We start from the raw sequence: 21,291 nt of genomic DNA on the forward strand, positions 1-21,291 counted from the left end.
GATTCACGAACGATTATGTGTAAATAGATATGTATGAATATATACATATGTGTGATTATTAAATTTAGAAATATAAATGAAACACTTAACGGTTTGGTTGATATGAAAATAGGTTATGGAATCATTATATGGCTTGAAAACATTAACAAAGTATTAAATGTATAATACCTTACATTAAACGTATTAGTTTCAATATATGTTTACTATATTTATCGACGAAATTAAAGCTAGTATCAAACGATTTAATTAACGGATATTTTGTTAGCATTTATCAATTCCATAAGTATCGGGATATTATTATAGATCTCTATTATGAGGTCCACGTAGATCTAAGAAATCTTTCCTTTTTAACGATATTTGGAATAAATGGTAAAGTGATTTACAAGAGTGTCAATTAACGGTAACTGGATAAAAGTTAGTAAAGATTCCTGCTCAACTTTCAATATATATAGATATAAATTTATATAATAATTGAGTACAAATTCAATCATCAGAGTTAAATATGTAACAATTCATATTCAAGATAAAAAGTTGTTATTAAAAAGAACTTGGATATAAATACATATATGATTTTTATACATAAATATTATTATATGTATAATGTAGTATATATTAAAATGTATGAAAATTTAATACTTAAAATAAGTTATTATATATAATCATTAAATATAACATGATTAATAATATATAATATTAATATATTAAATTTAATTACAAATTAAAAATATAGTTGTTATACTAGGGACATTATTATTATTTTCACTAGTATTATCAATATTAATATTTAAATTAAAATCAGTAATATTAATAGTATTATTTTCAATACATAACATATAGATAAGAAAATTTGATATATAAGTTGTTATAGTATTATTATTACTAATATTATTATTATCATTAATAATATTAGTATTATTATAATAAATATTATTATTATTACTAATATTATTGTTATAAATTATATAATTGTTATTATCACTATTATTAATAATAATATTATTAATATTACCATTGTATTATCATAAATTTTATTACTATTATTTACAATATTAAGAGTATTATTATTAGTGTTAATTAATAAGATTAATTAACATATATAAATACAGATAAAAACAGTTATATATAAAAATACGCGTAAAATATATATATATATATATATATATATATATATATATATATATATATATATATATATATATATATATATATATATATATATATATATATATCAACAACAGTAAATGAGATTGGAAGAGACAGAAAGTTTAAGATAAATATTTTCGGTTTGGTAGTTTATCAGAAAAATGAGATTGGAAGGTTGGTTAAGTGTGTTTGAGTGTGAGCAGGAGGTCTCGGGTTCGAACCCGGGCGGCGGCTTTTTAAAAAAAAAAAGCTTATTTGGAAGGTAGCATACTTTTATTTATTATCATTATTATTATTATTATTATTATTATTATTATTATGAGTATTCTTATTACTAGTATTATTGTTATTATTGTTATTATTACTATAAATAAAATTCTTAGCATTATTATTATTACTGGTATAAGTATTATCATTATTATTATGTTTATGATTATTATTATCATTAATGAGAAAACAATACAACCTATTATTATTATCATTAATATTAGTATTATTATTATAAGTAGTATTATTTATATTACCATTATTATTATTAATATGATTATCATTATTAGAATTGTTATTATTAAAAATTATTATTAATACAACTATATTATTAAGAGAATCATTTTTAGGAAAACTATCATTTTATTATTATTATTATTAAAAACATCCTTTTTAGTAAAATTAACATTTTTACTAAAGTTACTATTTTTATTAAAATTAACATTTCTATTGAAATTATCATTTTTAATAAGATTGTCTTTATTATTAAAACTATCATTATTATTATCATTAATAGAATCATTAATATTATTATCATTATTATTAATATTAGTATTATCACTATTGATATTTCAAATATTATCTTAGTATTATTGAAGTACTATTTAATAAATAATTAATATATATATATATATATATATATATATATATATATATATATATATATATATATATATATATATATATATATATATATATATATATATATATGTGTGTGTGTGTGTGTGTGTGTGTGTATAAATATATATTTAATACATATAACATAAAAAATTTATATTTATATTTATTTTATATATATATATATATATATATATATATATATATATATATATATATATATATATATATATATATATATATATATATATATATATATATATATATATATATATATATATATATATATATATATATATATATATATATAATGAATATATGAGACATATAGATTATTAATATAAAAATGATATAACTAATAAAGTTATATATATATTTGTTCGATTATAATTATGTGTGTTAATATATACATAAATAATATAGGTTCGTGAATCCGAGGCCAACTCTGCATTGTTCAATATCGTCATATGTATTTTTACTACAAAATACAGTATTGTGAGTTTCATTACTCCCTTTTTAAATGCTTTTGCAATATATATTTTTGAGACTGAGAATACATGCGCTTTTATAAATGTTTGACGAAATAGACATAAGTACTTGAAACTACATTATATGGTTGAATGATCGAAACCGAATATGCCCCTTTTAGTATGGTAATCTAAGAATTTGGGAACAGACACCCTAATTGACGCGAATCCTAAAGATAGATCTATGGGCACTAACAAGCCCCAATCAGAGAATTTGAACTGCTTTAGTACTTTAAAATTTATCATGTTCGAAGGGAGTCCCGGAATGATGGGGATTGTCTTTTAAAAACGAATGCAATGTTTGTAAAATATATCATATAGAGGTCAAATACCTCGCGATGTAATCAACTATTGTGAATCGTTTATAATGTATATGAACGGGGCATTTCAGTTGGTATCAGAGCGGTGGTCTTAGCGAACCAGGTCTTGCATTAGTGTATCTAACTGATAGTTGTTTAGATGCATTAGTGGGTCTGGACTTCGACCGTGTCTGCATGTCAAAAGTTTTGCTTATCATTTCTAGTCTGAAATCATATGCTTATCATCCTTAGGAAATTACCTGCTTATCATTCTTAGTCTAGACATGTCTTACTGCATTGATTGCATGAATAGTGTGTAGACAAAATTCATATCTTATCGTACCTGCTAATTCATATCTTAGCGCATATGTTACTGTAGACTTGCCTGACATATACCGTAAATTCCTCCGTAGTCTACGAAATCTTTAGTACTATATATATAGATATTCTATGTAGTTAGAATATCATTCAATATTCAAAAATCGTTTCATATCGAAAAATCCTTTATTCACTCGTACGAAATGGAACTCACCACTAACAAGTCCCTCGGATTCTGATATGAAGCTCCACTCGAGCTCCGAAAGCAGTGTGACGGGAATGGATCAACCAATCAGCCATCATCTATTCTAGATGAATTGGGGATGGGTTCGTAGTCGACTTAATCAATAGAGACGCGAAGAAGGCAATCCTTTCTACCAACCAAATTGCCCTCTTGGCGAAGAACCTGGAGCACTTATCGGCGAACCTATCTGAAACACCATTTTCAGCCTCATTTCCAGGGTGGCTCGTCACGATTATATTCTATCCACAATTCTAAACCTTATTCATCCGCTCGTCCGAACCGACAATCATCCCGGTGTAATAGAAAAAGTCAACGAACTTCACGCTCGAGTAAACAATTTGGAGAATATGGTGCAAAATTTACCAGCTTCAGCAACATCACCAGCACCAACAGTACCATCAAAAATCCATGCCTCAACATCTCATTCTGTACCTCGAGTATAATCATCATTCTACGTATCGTTCTACATCAATTATCTTCTTTCTTCATGGCAATTATGTAATCTCTAATGTTTTAGAGATTACGTATTCTAGTTCTGACGGTAAACCAAATGAGATTAATATCATATTAACTCATTAAATCAATGATTACATCTGAATAAAATATATATGTATATACATTTTCATAAAGATTGTAATTAAAATTCTTTTGTACAAACCGTTAATGGTGAAAATATTTTAACGGGTAGGTAATACCTGAGAAATATTTAGATTTCACATTAATAAGTTACACTGTACATTCTTCGAATCTGATTCAACAGTCATTTACTATCCTACTTACATCCACATATATACGAATCCGTTCACCACAGAATAACCATTTTCATTCAATTTCATAATTGGATTTTGACTTACCAGAATCCAACAAGTGGCATAATGAAGAAAATATTGGACAAAATAAAATTTGTTAGAAACAAACAAATTAACTATGAGAAATTTTGTTAAGAATCCACGCTAACAAAATCCTAACTAACTGTTCCTAGCTAACTACTAATTCCTTATTACATTTTAATTATCGCAATTTTATTTATCGCAATTTTAGTTCTCGCAATTTTATTTATCGTCATTTAATTTCTGTTATTTATTTTACGCACTTTATTTATCGTCATTTAAATACCGTTAATTACACATTTTAAATATCGGGACACGTATACAAGGTTTTGACATATCATATCGACGCATCTATATATATATATTATTTGGAATAACCATAGACACTCTATATGTAGTAATGCTCGAGTTAGCTATATAGGGTTGAGGTTGATTCTAAAATAATATATATACTTTGAGTTGTGATCGAGTCTGAGACATGTATACAATGGGCCACGATACGTATTAATTAATTCGAATATTATATATGAATTATTGAATTACTAACTGTGGACTACCAACAGTGGACAATTAAAATGAATTAAAATATTGATTATGTGACAACCCGGAAATTTTCAACCAAATTTAAACTTTATCTTTATATTATTCCGATACGATAAGAAAAATTTGTTAAGTTAAATCTCAAGAATTTTAAACCGTGTTCATACATTCATTATAACCTCGACCAAATTCCAACGATTTACGAACTGTTATATATAAATAGATATGTATATATATATATATATATATATATATATATATATATATATATATATATATTTATATATATATATATATATATATATATATATATATATTATAACTTGAGAATATTAACAAAGTATTAAACGTATAATACTTTACATGAACGTATTTGTTTCAATATGTTTATCGATGAAATTATAAGATAGTATCAAATGATTGATTTATCAGATACATTGTGATATGATTAAGGGTCTATGTTATGAGGTCCACTGTGATTTAAGAAATATATTCTTTTTGACAACATTTAGAAAATGGTAAAGTGATTTATAAGTAAGAACAAATGTGTCAATTAATGGGAACTAGACAAGGGTTAGAGGAAATTCCTGTTTAATTTCCAATTCATGTTTTATAATATTTTCCTTGTGACCTTGATAAGATAACTACGTTAACTTTCATTTTATTTAATATGAAAGTAAGAACGTGGAGTGTAAATAACTTAGATGTTGGATATCGAGAAGTTAAGTAACTCGACATTTTTTTCATTAAGATAATTTCATACGTTTATTTAACCTTCGGACTTTATCCTATGCTTTACAAACAGACTATAATTTAAAAAATTGAAACCTATTATGAATATATATGATTCTACTTTTCTAAAAACGTTTTATGATATAACGATTTCCATTATGTTAACCTTTTAACAAAATGACTCTTAAATATATTTAGCTTTGGAAAACAACATTATCATATTTATTTGATTAGTTTCAAATGTACAAAAACGTTTTCAGTTTAAAAAGAACTTTATTATTAAAACGTATATAACTTTTATAAATATCTAGAACCACTTTTGACAACTCATTACTTAACCAGTATGAAAAAGATAACGATATTTATATTTTATTTTATTAAATATATATAACAATTTAAATTAATATTATATATATTCATACGCGTATTATACGTACATAATTTTATACTTTTACTATACTTTAACTTTACTTTTACTTTATTTTTACTTTACATTAACTTTGATAATTCATACTTTAATAATTCACTTTAATAATTTATACTTTAATAATTCACTTTAATAATTCATACTTTAATAATTCACTTTAATAATTCATACTTTAATAATTCACTTTAATAATTCAAAAATCTATTATAAATAGAATTCAAAAGGTTTCATTATTTCATAGAAACTTGAAAATATTTTTCTCTAAACTCTCTCAATCGATTTACATATATATATTTACTCCATATTATTTCAAGATATTATAAGTATACATAAAATATTACGACGGAGTGCTGTCCGAGTGATTTCGAAATTGTTTTTCGAGCGGGATAGAGCTAAGGAAATTATGGATTATAGCTATGGAGGTTATGGGTATGGTTCGGGAGTATGCTCGTGAGGTCAAACTAGCGTTTATCATCTCCGTTGCGTCTATGTACCTTTCCTACAATATTGAATCACAATATTGATACGTGAGCACTCATAACTTAACTTTTATATATTATTAGTGTATCCCTGACTAGTGCTCGAGTATATAGGATTATGCATGCTTGTACGCTTGATATTGTCGCTAGATAGGTTATGTTGAATCCTGAAATTTGATACATATGCTACTAAGATAATGAAATGTCCCGTTCTTATTGATTAAAAACGTTCCATATTAATTGATTTCGTTGCGAGGTTTTGACCTCTATATGAGACGTTTTTCAAAGACTGCATTCATTTTAAAACAAACCATAACCTTTATTTCATCAATAAAGGTTTAAAAAGCTTTACGTAGATTATCAAATAATGATAATCTAAAATACCCTGTTTACACACGACCATTACATAATGGTTTACAATACAAATATGTTACAACAAAATAAGTTTCTTGAATGCAGTTTTTTACACAATATCATACAAGCATGGACTCCAAATCTCGTCCTTATTTAAGTATGCGACAGCGGAAGCTCTTAATAATCACCTGAGAATAAACATGCTTAAAACGTCAACAAAAATGTTGGTGAGTTATAGGTTTAACCTATATATATCAAATCATAATAATAGACCACAAGATTTCATATTTCAATACACATCCCATACATAGAGATAAAAATCATTCATATGGTGAACACCTGGTAACCGACAATAACAAATATCCCCATCATTCCGGAACACCCTTCGGATATGATATAAATTTCGAAGTACTAAAGCATCCGGTACTTTGGATGGGGTTTGTTAGGCCCAATAGATCTATCTTTAGGATTCGCGTCAATTAGGGTGTCTGTTCCCTAATTCTTAGATTACCAGACTTAATAAAAAGGGGCATATTCGATTTCGATAATTCAACCATAGAATGTAGTTTCACGTACTTGTGTCTATTTTGTAAATCATTTATAAAACTTGCATGTATTCTCATCCCAAAAATATTAGATTTTAAAAGTGGGACTATAACTCACCTTCACAGATTTTTACTTCGTCGGGAAGTAAGACTTGGCCACTGGTTGATTCACGAACCTATAACAATATATACATATATATCAAAGTATGTTCAAAATATATTTACAACACTTTTAATATATTTTGATGTTTTAAGTTTATTAAGTCAGCTGTCCTCGTTAGTAACCTACAACTAGTTGTCCACAGTTAGATGTACAGAAATAAATCGATAAATATTATCTTGAATCAATCCACGACCCAGTGTATACGTATCTCAGTATTGATCACAACTCAAACTATATATATTTTGGAATCAACCTCAACCCTGTATAGCTAACTCCAACATTCACATATAGAGTGTCTATGGTTGTTCCGAAATATATATAGATGTGTCGACATGATAGGTCGAAACATTGTATACGTGTCTATGGTATCTCAATATTACATAATATACAATACAAGTTGATTAAGTTATGGTTGGAATAGATTTGTTACCAATTTTTACGTAGCTAAAATGAGAAAAATTATCCAATCTTGTTTTACCCATAACTTCTTCATTTTAAATCCGTTTTGAGTGAATCAAATTGCTATGGTTTCATATTGAACTCTATTTTATGAATCTAAACAGAAAAGTATAGGTTTATAGTCGGAAAAATAAGTTACAAGTCGTTTTTGTAAAGGTAGTCATTTCAGTCGAAAGAACGACGTCTAGATGACCATTTTAGAAAACATACTTCCACTTTGAGTTTAACCATAATTTTTGGATATAGTTTCATGTTCATAATAAAAATCATTTTCTCAGAATAACAACTTTTAAATCAAAGTTTATCATAGTTTTTAATTAACTAACCCAAAACAGCCCGCGGTGTTACTACGACGGCGTAAATCCGGTTTTACGGTGTTTTTCGTGTTTCCAGGTTTTAAATCATTAAGTTAGCATATCATATAGATATAGAACATGTGTTTAGTTGATTTTAAAAGTCAAGTTAGAAGGATTAACTTTTGTTTGCGAACAAGTTTAGAATTAACTAAACTATGTTCTAGTGATTACAAGTTTAAACCTTCGAATAAGATAGCTTTATATGTATGAATCAAATGATGTTATGAACATCATTACTACCTTAATTTCCTTGGATAAACCTACTGGAAAAGAGAAAAATGGATCTAGCTTCAATGGATCCTTGGATGGCTCGAAGTTCTTGAAGCAGAATCATGACACGAAAACAAGTTCAAGTAAGATCATCACTTGAAATAAGATTGTTATAGTTATAGAAATTGAACCAAAGTTTGAATATGATTATTACCTTGTATTAGAATGATAACCTACTGTAAGAAACAAAGATTTCTTGAGGTTGGATGATCACCTTACAAGATTGGAAGTGAGCTAGCAAACTTGAAAGTATTCTTGATTTTATGAAACTAGGACTTTTGGAATTTATGAAGAACACTTAGAATTTGAAGATAGAACTTGAGAGAGATCAATTAGATTAATAAAATTGAAGAATGAAAGTGTTTGTAGGATTTTTTGGTCGTTGGTGTATGGATTAGATATAAAGGATATGTAATTTTGTTTTCATGTAAATAAGTCATGAATGATTACTCATATTTTTGTAATTTTATGAGATATTTCATGCTAGTTGCCAAATGATGGTTCCCACATGTGTTAGGTGACTCACATGGGCTGCTAAGAGCTGATCATTGGAGTGTATATACCAATAGTACATACATCTAAAAGCTGTGTATTGTACGAGTACGAATACGGGTGCATACGAGTAGAATTGTTGATGAAACTGAACGAGGATGTAATTGTAAGCATTTTTGTTAAGTAGAAGTATTTTGATAAGTGTATTGAAGTCTTTCAAAAGTGTATAAATACATATTAAAACACTACATGTATATACATTTTAACTGAGTCGTTAAGTCATCGTTAGTCGTTACATGTAAGTGTTGTTTTGAAACCTTTAGGTTAACGATCTTGTTAAATGTTGTTAACCCAATGTTTATAATATCAAATGAGATTTTAAATTATTATATTATCATGATATTATCATGTATGAATATCTCTTAATATGATATATATACATTAAATGTCTTTACAACGATAATCGTTACATATATGTCTCGTTTAAAAATCATTAAGTTAGTAGTCTTGTTTTTACATATGTAGTTCATTGTTAATATACTTTATGATATGTTTTCTTATCATAGTATCATGTTAACTATATATATATATCCATATATATGTCATCATATAGTTTTTACAAGTTTTAACGTTCGTGAATCACCGATCAACTTGGGTGGTCAATTGTCTATATGAAACATATTTCAATTAATCAAGTCTTAACAAGTTTGATTGCTTAACATGTTGGAAACATTTAATCATGTAAATATCAATCTCAATTAATATATATAAACATGGAAAAGTTCGGGTCACTACAGTACCTACCCGTTAAATAAATTTCGTCCCGAAATTTTAAGCTGTTGAAGGTGTTGACGAATCTTCTGGAAATAGATGCGGGTATTTCTTCTTCATCTGATCTTCACGCTCCCAGGTGAACTCGGGTCCTCTACGAGCATTCCATCGAACCTTAACAATTGGTATCTTGTTTTGCTTAAGTCTTTTAACCTCACGATCCATTATTTCGACGGGTTCTTCGATGAATTGAAGTTTTTCGTTGATTTGGATTTCATCTAACGGAATAGTGAGATCTTCTTTAGCAAAACATTTCTTTAAATTCGAGACGTGGAAAGTGTTATGTACAGCCGCGAGTTGTTGAGGTAACTCTAGTCGGTAAGCTACTGGTCCGACACGATCAATAATCTTGAATGGTCCAATATACCTTGGATTTAATTTCCCTCGTTTACCAAATCGAACAACGCCTTTCCAAGGTGCAACTTTAAGCATGACCATCTCTCCAATTTCAAATTCTATATCTTTTCTTTTAATGTCAGCGTAGCTCTTTTGTCGACTTTGGGCGGTTTTCAACCGTTGTTGAATTTGGATGATCTTCTCGGTAGTTTCTTGTATAATCTCCGGACCCGTAATCTGTCTATCTCCCACTTCACTCCAACAAATCGGAGACCTGCACTTTCTACCATAAAGTGCTTCAAACGGCGCCATCTCAATGCTTGAATGGTAGCTGTTGTTGTAGGAAAATTCTGCTAATGGTAGATGTCGATCCCAACTGTTTCCGAAATCAATAACACATGCTCGTAGCATGTCTTCAAGCGTTTGTATCGTCCTTTCGCTCTGCCCATCAGTTTGTGGATGATAGGCAGTACTCATGTCTAGACGAGTTCCTAATGCTTGCTGTAATGTCTGCCAGAATCTTGAAATAAATCTGCCATCCCTATCAGAGATAATAGAGATTGGTATTCCATGTCTGGAGACGACTTCCTTCAAATACAGTCGTGCTAACTTCTCCATCTTGTCATCTTCTCTTATTGGTAGGAAGTGTGCTGATTTGGTGAGACGATCAACTATTACCCAAATAGTATCAAAACCACTTGCAGTCCTTGGCAATTTAGTGATGAAATCCATGGTAATGTTTTCCCATTTCCATTCCGGGATTTCGGGTTGTTGAAGTAGACCTGATGGTTTCTGATGCTCAGCTTTGACCTTAGAACACGTCAAACATTCTCCTACGTATTTAGCAACATCGGCTTTCATACCCGGCCACCAAAAATGTTTCTTGAGATCCTTGTACATCTTCCCCGTTCCAGGATGTATTGAGTATCTGGTTTTATGAGCTTCTCTAAGTACCATTTCTCTCATATCTCCAAATTTTGGTACCCAAATCCTTTCAGCCCTATACCGGGTTCCGTCTTCCCGAATATTAAGATGCTTCTCCGATCCTTTGGGTATTTCATCCTTTAAATTTCCCTCTTTTAAAACTCCTTGTTGCGCCTCCTTTATTTGAGTAGTAAGGTTATTATGAATCATTATATTCATAGATTTTACTCGAATGGGTTCTCTGTCCTTCCTGCTCAAGGCATCGGCTACCACATTTGCCTTCCCCGGGTGGTAACGAATCTCAAAGTCGTAATCATTCAATAATTCAATCCACTTACGCTGCCTCATATTCAGTTGTTTCTGATTAAATATGTGTTGAAGACTTTTGTGGTCGGTATATATAATACTTTTGACCCCATATAAGTAGTGCCTCCAAGTCTTTAATGCAAAAACAACCGCGCCTAATTCCAAATCATGCGTCGTATAATTTTGTTCGTGAATCTTCAATTGTCTAGACGCATAAGCAATCACCTTCGTTCGTTGCATTAATACACAACCGAGACCTTGCTTTGATGCGTCACAATAAATCACAAAATCATCATTCCCTTCAGGCAATGACAATATAGGTGCCGTAGTTAGCTTTTTCTTCAATAACTGAAACGCTTTCTCTTGTTCATCATTCCATTCAAATTTCTTCCCTTTATGCGTTAATGCGGTCAAGGGTTTTGCTATTCTGGAAAAGTCTTGGATGAACCTTCTGTAGTAACCAGCTAGTCCTAAAAACTGGCGTATGTGTTTCGGAGTTTTCGGGGTTTCCCACTTTTCAACAGTTTCTATCTTTGCCGGATCCACCTTAATACCTTCTTTGTTCACTATGTGACCGAGGAATTGAACTTCTTCCAACCAAAATGCACACTTTGAAAACTTAGCGTACAATTCTTCCTTCCTCAATACTTCTAACACCTTTCTCAAATGTTCACCGTGTTCTTGGTCATTCTTTGAGTAAATAAGTATGTCATCAATGAAAACAATGACAAACTTGTCAAGGTATGGTCCACACACTCGGTTCATAAGGTCCATGAACACAGCTGGTGCATTAGTTAAACCAAACGGCATGACCATAAACTCGTAATGACCGTAACGTGTTCTGAAAGCAGTCTTTGGAATATCATCTTCTTTCACCCGCATTTGATGATACCCGGAACGTAAGTCAATCTTTGAATAAACAGACGAGCCTTGTAGTTGATCAAATAAGTCATCGATTCTCGGTAGTGGGTAGCGGTTCTTGATGGTAAGTTTGTTCAACTCTTGGTAGTCGATACACAACCTGAATGTACCATCTTTCTTCTTGACAAACAAAACAGGAGCTCCCCACGGTGATGTGCTTGGTCGAATGAAACCACGCTCTAAAAGTTCTTGTAATTGGCTTTGCAGTTCTTTCATCTCGCTGGGTGCGAGTCTGTAAGGAGCACGAGCTATTGGTGCAGCTCCTGGTACAAGATCTATTTGAAATTCAACGGATCGATGTGGGGGTAATCCCGGTAATTCTTTCGGAAATACATCGGGAAATTCTTTTGCAATGGGAACATCATTGATGCTCTTTTCTTCAGTTTGTACTTTCTCGACATGTGCTAGAACAGCATAGCAACCTTTTCTTATTAGTTTTTGTGCCTTCAAATTACTAATAAGATGTAGCTTCGTGTTGCCCTTTTCTCCGTACACCATTAAGGGTTTTCCTTTTTCTCGTATAATGCGAATTGCATTTTTGTAACAGACGTTTCACTTCTTTCAACCAGTCCATACCGATTATCACATCAAAACTCCCTAACTCTACTGGTATCAAATCAATCTTAAATGTTTCGCTAACCAGTTTAATTTCTCGATTCCGACATATATTATCTGCTGAAATTAATTTACCATTTGCTAATTCGAGTAAAAATTTACTATCCAAAGGCGTCAATGGACAACTTAATTTAGCACAAAAATCTCTACTCATATAGCTTCTATCCGCACCCGAATCAAATAAAACGTAAGCAGATTTATTGTCAATAAGAAACGTACCCGTAACAAGCTCCGGGTCTTCCTGTGCCTCTACCGCATTAATATTGAAAACTCTTCCACGGCCTTGTCCATTCGTGTTCTCCTGGTTCGGGCAATTTCTAATAATGTGGCCTGGTTTTCCACATTTATAACAAACTACATTGGCATAACTTGCTCCGACACTACTTGCTCCGCCATTACTCGTTCCGACACCATTTGTTCCTTTCGTTCTATTAACCCCTGGTCCGTAGACCTCACACTTCGCCGCGCTATGACCATTTCTTTTACACTTGTTGCAAAATTTGGTGCAGAACCCCGAGTGATTCTTTTCACACCTTTAGCATAGCTGCTTCTGATTGTTGTTGTTGTTGCGGTTATTATTGTTGTTGGGATGATTGTTGTAGTTGCTGTTGTTGTTGTTGTTGTTGTTGTTGTTGGGCCGTTTGTTGTAGTTGCGATTGATGTTGCGATTGTTGGGATAATTGTTGCGATTATTGTTGTAATTGCTGTTGTTGTTGTATTGGTGATTCTTATCACCGTTTTCCTCCCACTTTCTTTTGACTTGCTTCACATTGGCCTCTTCAGCAGTCTGTTCTTTAATTCTTTCTTCAATCTGGTTCACTAGTTTGTGAGCCATTCTACATGCCTGTTGTATGGAGGCGGGCTCGTGTGAACTTATATCTTCTTGGATTCTTTCCGGTAATCCTTTCACAAACGCGTCGATCTTCTCTTCCTCATCTTCGAATGCTCCCGGACACAATAGGCACAATTCTGTGAATCGTCTTTCGTACGTGGTAATATCAAATCCTTGGGTTCGTAACCCTCTAAGTTCTGTCTTGAGCTTATTGACCTCGGTTCTGGGACGGTACTTCTCGTTCATCAAGTGCTTGAATGCTGACCACGGTAGTGCGTACGCATCATCTTGTCCCACTTGCTCTAGATAGGTATTCCACCATGTTAACGCAGAACCTGTGAAGGTATGCGTAGCGTACTTCACTTTGTCCTCTTCAGTACACTTACTTATGGCAAACACCGATTCAACCTTCTCGGTCCACTGTTTCAATCCGATCGGTCCTTCGGTTCCATCAAATTCCAAAGGTTTGCAGGCAGTGAATTCTTTGTAGGTGCATCCTACACGATTTCCTGTACTGCCAGATCCAAGGTTATTGTTGGTATGTAGCGCAGCCTGTACTGCGGCTATGTTTGAAGCTAGAAAAGTACGGAATTCCTCTTCATTCATATTCACGGTGTGTCGAGTAGTCGGTGCCATTTCCTTCAAAATAGTCAAATGGAACAAGTTAATCATACAGAATATTAAGAGTAGTTAATAGTATTTCGTAGCATAATATGAACTCATTTATAAAAGCTTTTTCTTCATATTAGCGTTTTATAAGTTTAAATTCGGGTAGTACCTACCCGTTAAGTTCATACTTAGTAGCTAATATACAATTCAACTACTACAATTCTATATGAAAAACTGATTATAATAATATTTCGCGTTCAAACTTTTATACAATATTTTACAAACTTACAATACCGCTTATTTTACATAAAGCATGAAATATAGCACACAATAACTTTGATACAAGATAGTTGTGAAGACAATTCTAGCTAGTACACAAGTCGTTCAGCAAAGACAATAAAGACATGTAATTCATACGTCCAGAAACAAGTCATGCATTCTGGTTTTACTAGGACTACTTCCCATCCTTGGTCTTGTGCAACATAACCGTTATGGCCGTTGATAAGACAGCGTGTTGTAACGTCATCAAAGGGACGAGGGTTACGTAATGTCCAACAGTCCCGTAATAATCTAAAAACCTCATTTCTTACCCCAATTACCGACTCCGTCACTTGTGGAAACGTTTTGTTTAATAGTTGTAGCCCGATGTTCTTGTTCTCACTTTGGTGAGAAGCGAACATTACTAATCCGTAAGCATAACATGCTTCTTTATGTTGCATGTTAGCCGCTTTTTCTAAATCACGAAGTCCAATATTCGGATATATTGAGTCAAAATAATTTCTTAACCCGTTGCGTAAAATAGCATTTGGGTTCCCCGCAATATATGCGTCAAAGTAAACTCATCGTAACTTATGGGTTTCCCAATGTGATATCCCCCATCTTTCAAACGAAAGTCTCTTATAAACCAAGACATTCTTGGAACGTTCTTCGAATGTCTTACAAACTGATCTCGCCTTAAATAGTTGTGCCGAAGAATTCTGGCCGACTCTAGACAAGATTTCATCAATCATGTCTCCAGGTAGGTCTCTTAAAATATTGGGTTGTCTATCCATTTTGTGTTTTTAAACTGTAAAATAGACAAGAGTTAGATTCATAAAAAAATACTTATTAATACAAGCAATTTTTACATATATCATAAAGCATAAGAACACTATATTACATATATTACACCACACGAATACAACTATCTTATTCCGACTCGCTCATTTCTTCTTCTTCGGTTTTGGTTCGTTTTGCCAAGTTTCTAGGGATATATGATGTTCCCCTAATACGAGCCGTCGTTGTCCACATTGGTTTAGAAAAACCTGGTGGTTTAGAGGTTCCCGGGTCATTGTTACAACTTAAGGACTTCGGGGGTTGACGATACATATAAAGTACATCGGGGTTAGAATTAGATTTCTCTATTTTTATGCCCTTTCCCTTATTATTTTCTTTTGCCTTTTTAAATTCAGTTGGGGTAATTTCTATAACATCATCGGAATTCTCGTCGGAATCCGATTCATCGGAGAATTGGTAATCCTCCCAATATTTTGCTTCCTTGGCGGAAACACCATTGACCATAATTAACTTTGGTCGGTTGGTTAAGGATTTTCTTTTACTTAACCGTTTTATTATTTCCCCCACCGGTTCTATTTCTTTATCCGGTTCCGATTCTTCTTCCGGTTCCGATTCTTCTTCCGGTTCCGACTCTTCTTCCGGTTCCTCTTCGGGAACTTGTGAATCAGTCCACAAATCATTCCAAATTACATTTGACTCTTCATTATTATTAGGTGAGTCAATGGGACTTGTTCTAGAGGTAGACATCTATCACATAATATCAAACACGTTAAGAGATTAATATATCACATAATATTCATATGTTAAAAATATATAGTTTCCAACAAAAATGTTAAGCAATCATTTTTAAAGAAAACACGGTCGAAGTCCAGACTCACTAATGCATCCTAACAAACTCGATAAGACACACTAATGCAAATTTTCTGGTTCTCTAAGACCAACGCTCTGATACCAACTGAAATGTCCCGTTCTTATTGATTAAAAACGTTCCATATTAATTGATTTCGTTGCGAGGTTTTGACCTCTATATGAGACGTTTTTCAAAGACTGCATTCATTTTAAAACAAACCATAACCTTTATTTCATCAATAAAGGTTTAAAAAGCTTTACGTAGATTATCAAATAATGATAATCTAAAATACCCTGTTTACACACGACCATTACATAATGGTTTACAATACAAATATGTTACAACAAAATAAGTTTCTTGAATGCAGTTTTTTACACAATATCATACAAGCATGGACTCCAAATCTCGTCCTTATTTAAGTATGCGACAGCGGAAGCTCTTAATAATCACCTGAGAATAAACATGCTTAAAACGTCAACAAAAATGTTGGTGAGTTATAGGTTTAACCTATATATATCAAATCATAATAATAGACCACAAGATTTCATATTTCAATACACATCCCATACATAGAGATAAAAATCATTCATATGGTGAACACCTGGTAACCGACAATAACAAGATGCATATATAAGAATATCCCCATCATTCCGGGACACCCTTCGGATATGATATAAATTTCGAAGTACTAAAGCATCCGGTACTTTGGATGGGGTTTGTTAGGCCCAATAGATCTATCTTTAGGATTCGCGTCAATTAGGGTGTCTGTTCCCTAATTCTTAGATTACCAGACTTAATAAAAAGGGGCATATTCGATTTCGATAATTCAACCATAGAATGTAGTTTCACGTACTTGTGTCTATTTTGTAAATCATTTATAAAACTTGCATGTATTCTCATCCCAAAAATATTAGATTTTAAAAGTGGGACTATAACTCACCTTCACGGATTTTTACTTCGTCGGGAAGTAAGACTTGGCCACTGGTTGATTCACGAACCTATAACAATATATACATATATATCAAAGTATGTTCAAAATATATTTACAACACTTTTAATATATTTTGATGTTTTAAGTTTATTAAGTCAGCTGTCCTCGTTAGTAACCTACAACTAGTTGTCCACAGTTAGATGTACAGAAATAAATCGATAAATATTATCTTGAATCAATCCACGACCCAGTGTATACATATCTCAGTATTGATCACAACTCAAACTATATATATTTTGGAATCAACCTCAACCCTGTATAGCTAACTCCAACATTCACATATAGAGTGTCTATGGTTGTTCCGAAATATATATAGATGTGTCGACATGATAGGTCGAAACATTGTATACGTGTCTATGGTATCTCAAGATTACATAATATACAATACAAGTTGATTAAGTTATGGTTGGAATAGATTTGTTACCAATTTTCACGTAGCTAAAATGAGAAAAATTATCCAATCTTGTTTTACCCATAACTTCTTCATTTTAAATCCGTTTTGAGTGAATCAAATTGCTATGGTTTCATATTGAACTCTATTTTATGAATCTAAACAGAAAAGTATAGGTTTATAGTCGGAAAAATAAGTTACAAGTCATTTTTGTAAAGGTAGTCATTTCAGTCGAAAGAACGACGTCTAGATGACCATTTTAGAAAACATACTTCCACTTTGAGTTTAACCATAATTTTTGGATATAGTTTCATGTTCATAATAAAAATCATTTTCTCAGAATAACAACTTTTAAATCAAAGTTTATCATAGTTTTTAATTAACTAACCCAAAACAGCCCGCGGTGTTACTACGACGGCGTAAATCCGGTTTTACGGTGTTTTTCGTGTTTCCAGGTTTTAAATCATTAAGTTAGCATATCATATAGATATAGAACATGTGTTTAGTTGATTTTAAAAGTCAAGTTAGAAGGATTAACTTTTGTTTGCGAACAAGTTTAGAATTAACTAAACTATGTTCTAGTGATTACAAGTTTAAACCTTCGAATAAGATAGCTTTATATGTATGAATCGAATGATGTTATGAACATCATTACTACCTTAATTTCCTTGGATAAACCTACTGGAAAAGAGAAAAATGGATCTAGCTTCAATGGATCCTTGGATGGCTCGAAGTTCTTGAAGCAGAATCATGACACGAAAACAAGTTCAAGTAAGATCATCACTTGAAATAAGATTGTTATAATTATAGAAATTGAACCAAAGTTTGAATATGATTATTACCTTGTATTAGAATGATAACCTACTGTAAGAAAAAAAGATTTCTTGAGGTTGGATGATCACCTTACAAGATTGGAAGTGAGCTAGCAAACTTGAAAGTATTCTTGATTTTATGAAACTAGAACTTTTGGAATTTATGAAGAACACTTAGAACTTGAAGATAGAACTTGAGAGAGATCAATTAGATGAAGAAAATTGAAGAATGAAAGTGTTTGTAGGTGTTTTTGGTCGTTGGTGTATGGATTAGATATAAAGGATATGTAATTTTGTTTTCATGTAAATAAGTCATGAATGATTACTCATATTTTTGTAATTTTATGAGATATTTCATGCTAGTTGCCAAATGATGGTTCCCACATGTGTTAGGTGACTCACATGGGCTGCTAAGAGCTAATCATTGGAGTGTATATACCAATAGTACATACATCTAAAAGCTGTGTATTGTACGAGTACGAATACGGGTGCATACGAGTAGAATTGTTGATGAAACTGAATGAGGATGTAATTGTAAGCATTTTTGTTAAGTAGAAGTATTTTGATAAGTGTATTGAAGTCTTTCAAAAGTGTATAAATACATATTAAAACACTACATGTATATACATTTTAACTGAGTCGTTAAGTCATCGTTAGTCGTTACATGTAAGTGTTGTTTTGAAACCTTTAGGTTAACGATCTTGTTAAATGTTGTTAACCCAATGTTTATAATATCAAATGAGATTTTAAATTATTATATTATCATGATATTATCATGTATGAATATCTCTTAATATGATATATATACATTAAATGTCTTTACAACGATAATCGTTACATATATGTCTCGTTTAAAAATCATTAAGTTAGTAGTCTTGTTTTTACATATGTAGTTCATTGTTAATATACTTTATGATATGTTTTCTTATCATAGTATCATGTTAACTATATATATATATCCATATATATGTCATCATATAGTTTTTACAAGTTTTAACGTTCGTGAATCACCGATCAACTTGGGTGGTCAATTGTCTATATGAAACATATTTCAATTAATCAAGTCTTAACAAGTTTGATTGCTTAACATGTTGGAAACATTTAATCATGTAAATATCAATCTCAATTAATATATATAAACATGGAAAAGTTCGGGTCACTACAGATAATGTATATGATATGCATGTCGTTGGGAAGCTAGCGAAAAATTAAGAACTTTTCATTTAAATATCGAATGGTTTCGATGAACGGATTAGAAGTTATAGTCAACTGAATTTTAGTATTATTGTTAAAATGATTATTATTACTATCGTCGTTATTATTGCCGTTATTATTATTATTATCTAATAATAATAATAATAATAATAATAATAATAATTATTATTATTATTATTATTATTATTATTATTATTATTAATATTATCATTATTAATATATGTATCATTATTTAAAAATTGTTATTGTTATTATTATTATTATTGTTATTATCATCAAAAATTATTATTAATATTATCATCGTTATTATTATAATTACTAGTATTGTTATTAATATTATTACAATACTTATTAGTATCATTAGTTTTAAAACTAATATTAGTATTATCTAATTAATATGATTGCGATTATTATCATTATTATGAATGCGATATAAAAGAGGATTTAAAAACTATTAAACAAATCGATTAGGAAACATTGAGTATATGTATCATGATGAAATAAAAATATTGTAAGTTACTAACTTAGATAAAAATATCATTTTCATCATTATTATTATAATTATTATTATTATTATTATTATTATTATTATTATTATTATTATTATTATTATTATTATTATTATTATTAATATTATTATTATTAAAAGTATTATTAATATTAAAACAATCATTTTTTTTACAAAAATTATCATTAATAGGAATATCATTGTTAATATAAAATATCATTATTATTATCATTTTAGTATTATTATTAATAAAAATTATCATTTAATTATAATATCATTTTTAGTAAATATAAATATTGTTATTATTATTAATTGAATAATAATTATTATTATTATAAAATAATACAACTTTTACCTACTATTGTTATTATCGATATTATTTTATCAAATAAAAATGTGATACAAAGATATTTTACTACGTGTAATATAATTACATTAATTATTTTTATGATATTAATTGAACTTGATAAATTTTATTACTTAAGATATATAAAAGTATATTATATTTTAATATAAAATTTTATTTATTTATTAATGATTTATATTTTTACTCTAATAAAATCTGTTAAAAATATTTAAATGTATAAAACGACTATATTTAAACTATATAATAATCATGTATAGATTTTGGAAGTCATTTTGGTCAAAATAACTTTTGTTGACTTTTGCATATTAGACTCGAGCATTAGGATAGTGGTACACTATGACTTGACCTAAATTGTTAGACAGATATTGACCAACATGTAAATATATATATATAATTATTATAGGTTCGTGAATCCAAGGCCAACCTTGCACTTGTTCAATGACGTCATATGTATTTTTACTACGAAGTACAGTATTGTGAGTTTCATTACTCCCTTTTTAAATGCTTTTGCAATATATATTTTTGGGACTGAGAATACATGCGCTTTTATAAATGTTTGACGAAATAGACACAAGTAATTGAAACTACATTCTATGGTTGAATGATCGAAATCGAATATGCCCCTTTTAGCTTGGTAGCCTAAGAATTAGGGAACTGGCCCCTA

The sequence above is a fragment of the Rutidosis leptorrhynchoides genome, chromosome 6, assembly GCF_046630445.1.
Source record: "Rutidosis leptorrhynchoides isolate AG116_Rl617_1_P2 chromosome 6, CSIRO_AGI_Rlap_v1, whole genome shotgun sequence".
In the NCBI taxonomy this organism is placed as follows: Eukaryota; Viridiplantae; Streptophyta; class Magnoliopsida; order Asterales; family Asteraceae; genus Rutidosis; species Rutidosis leptorrhynchoides.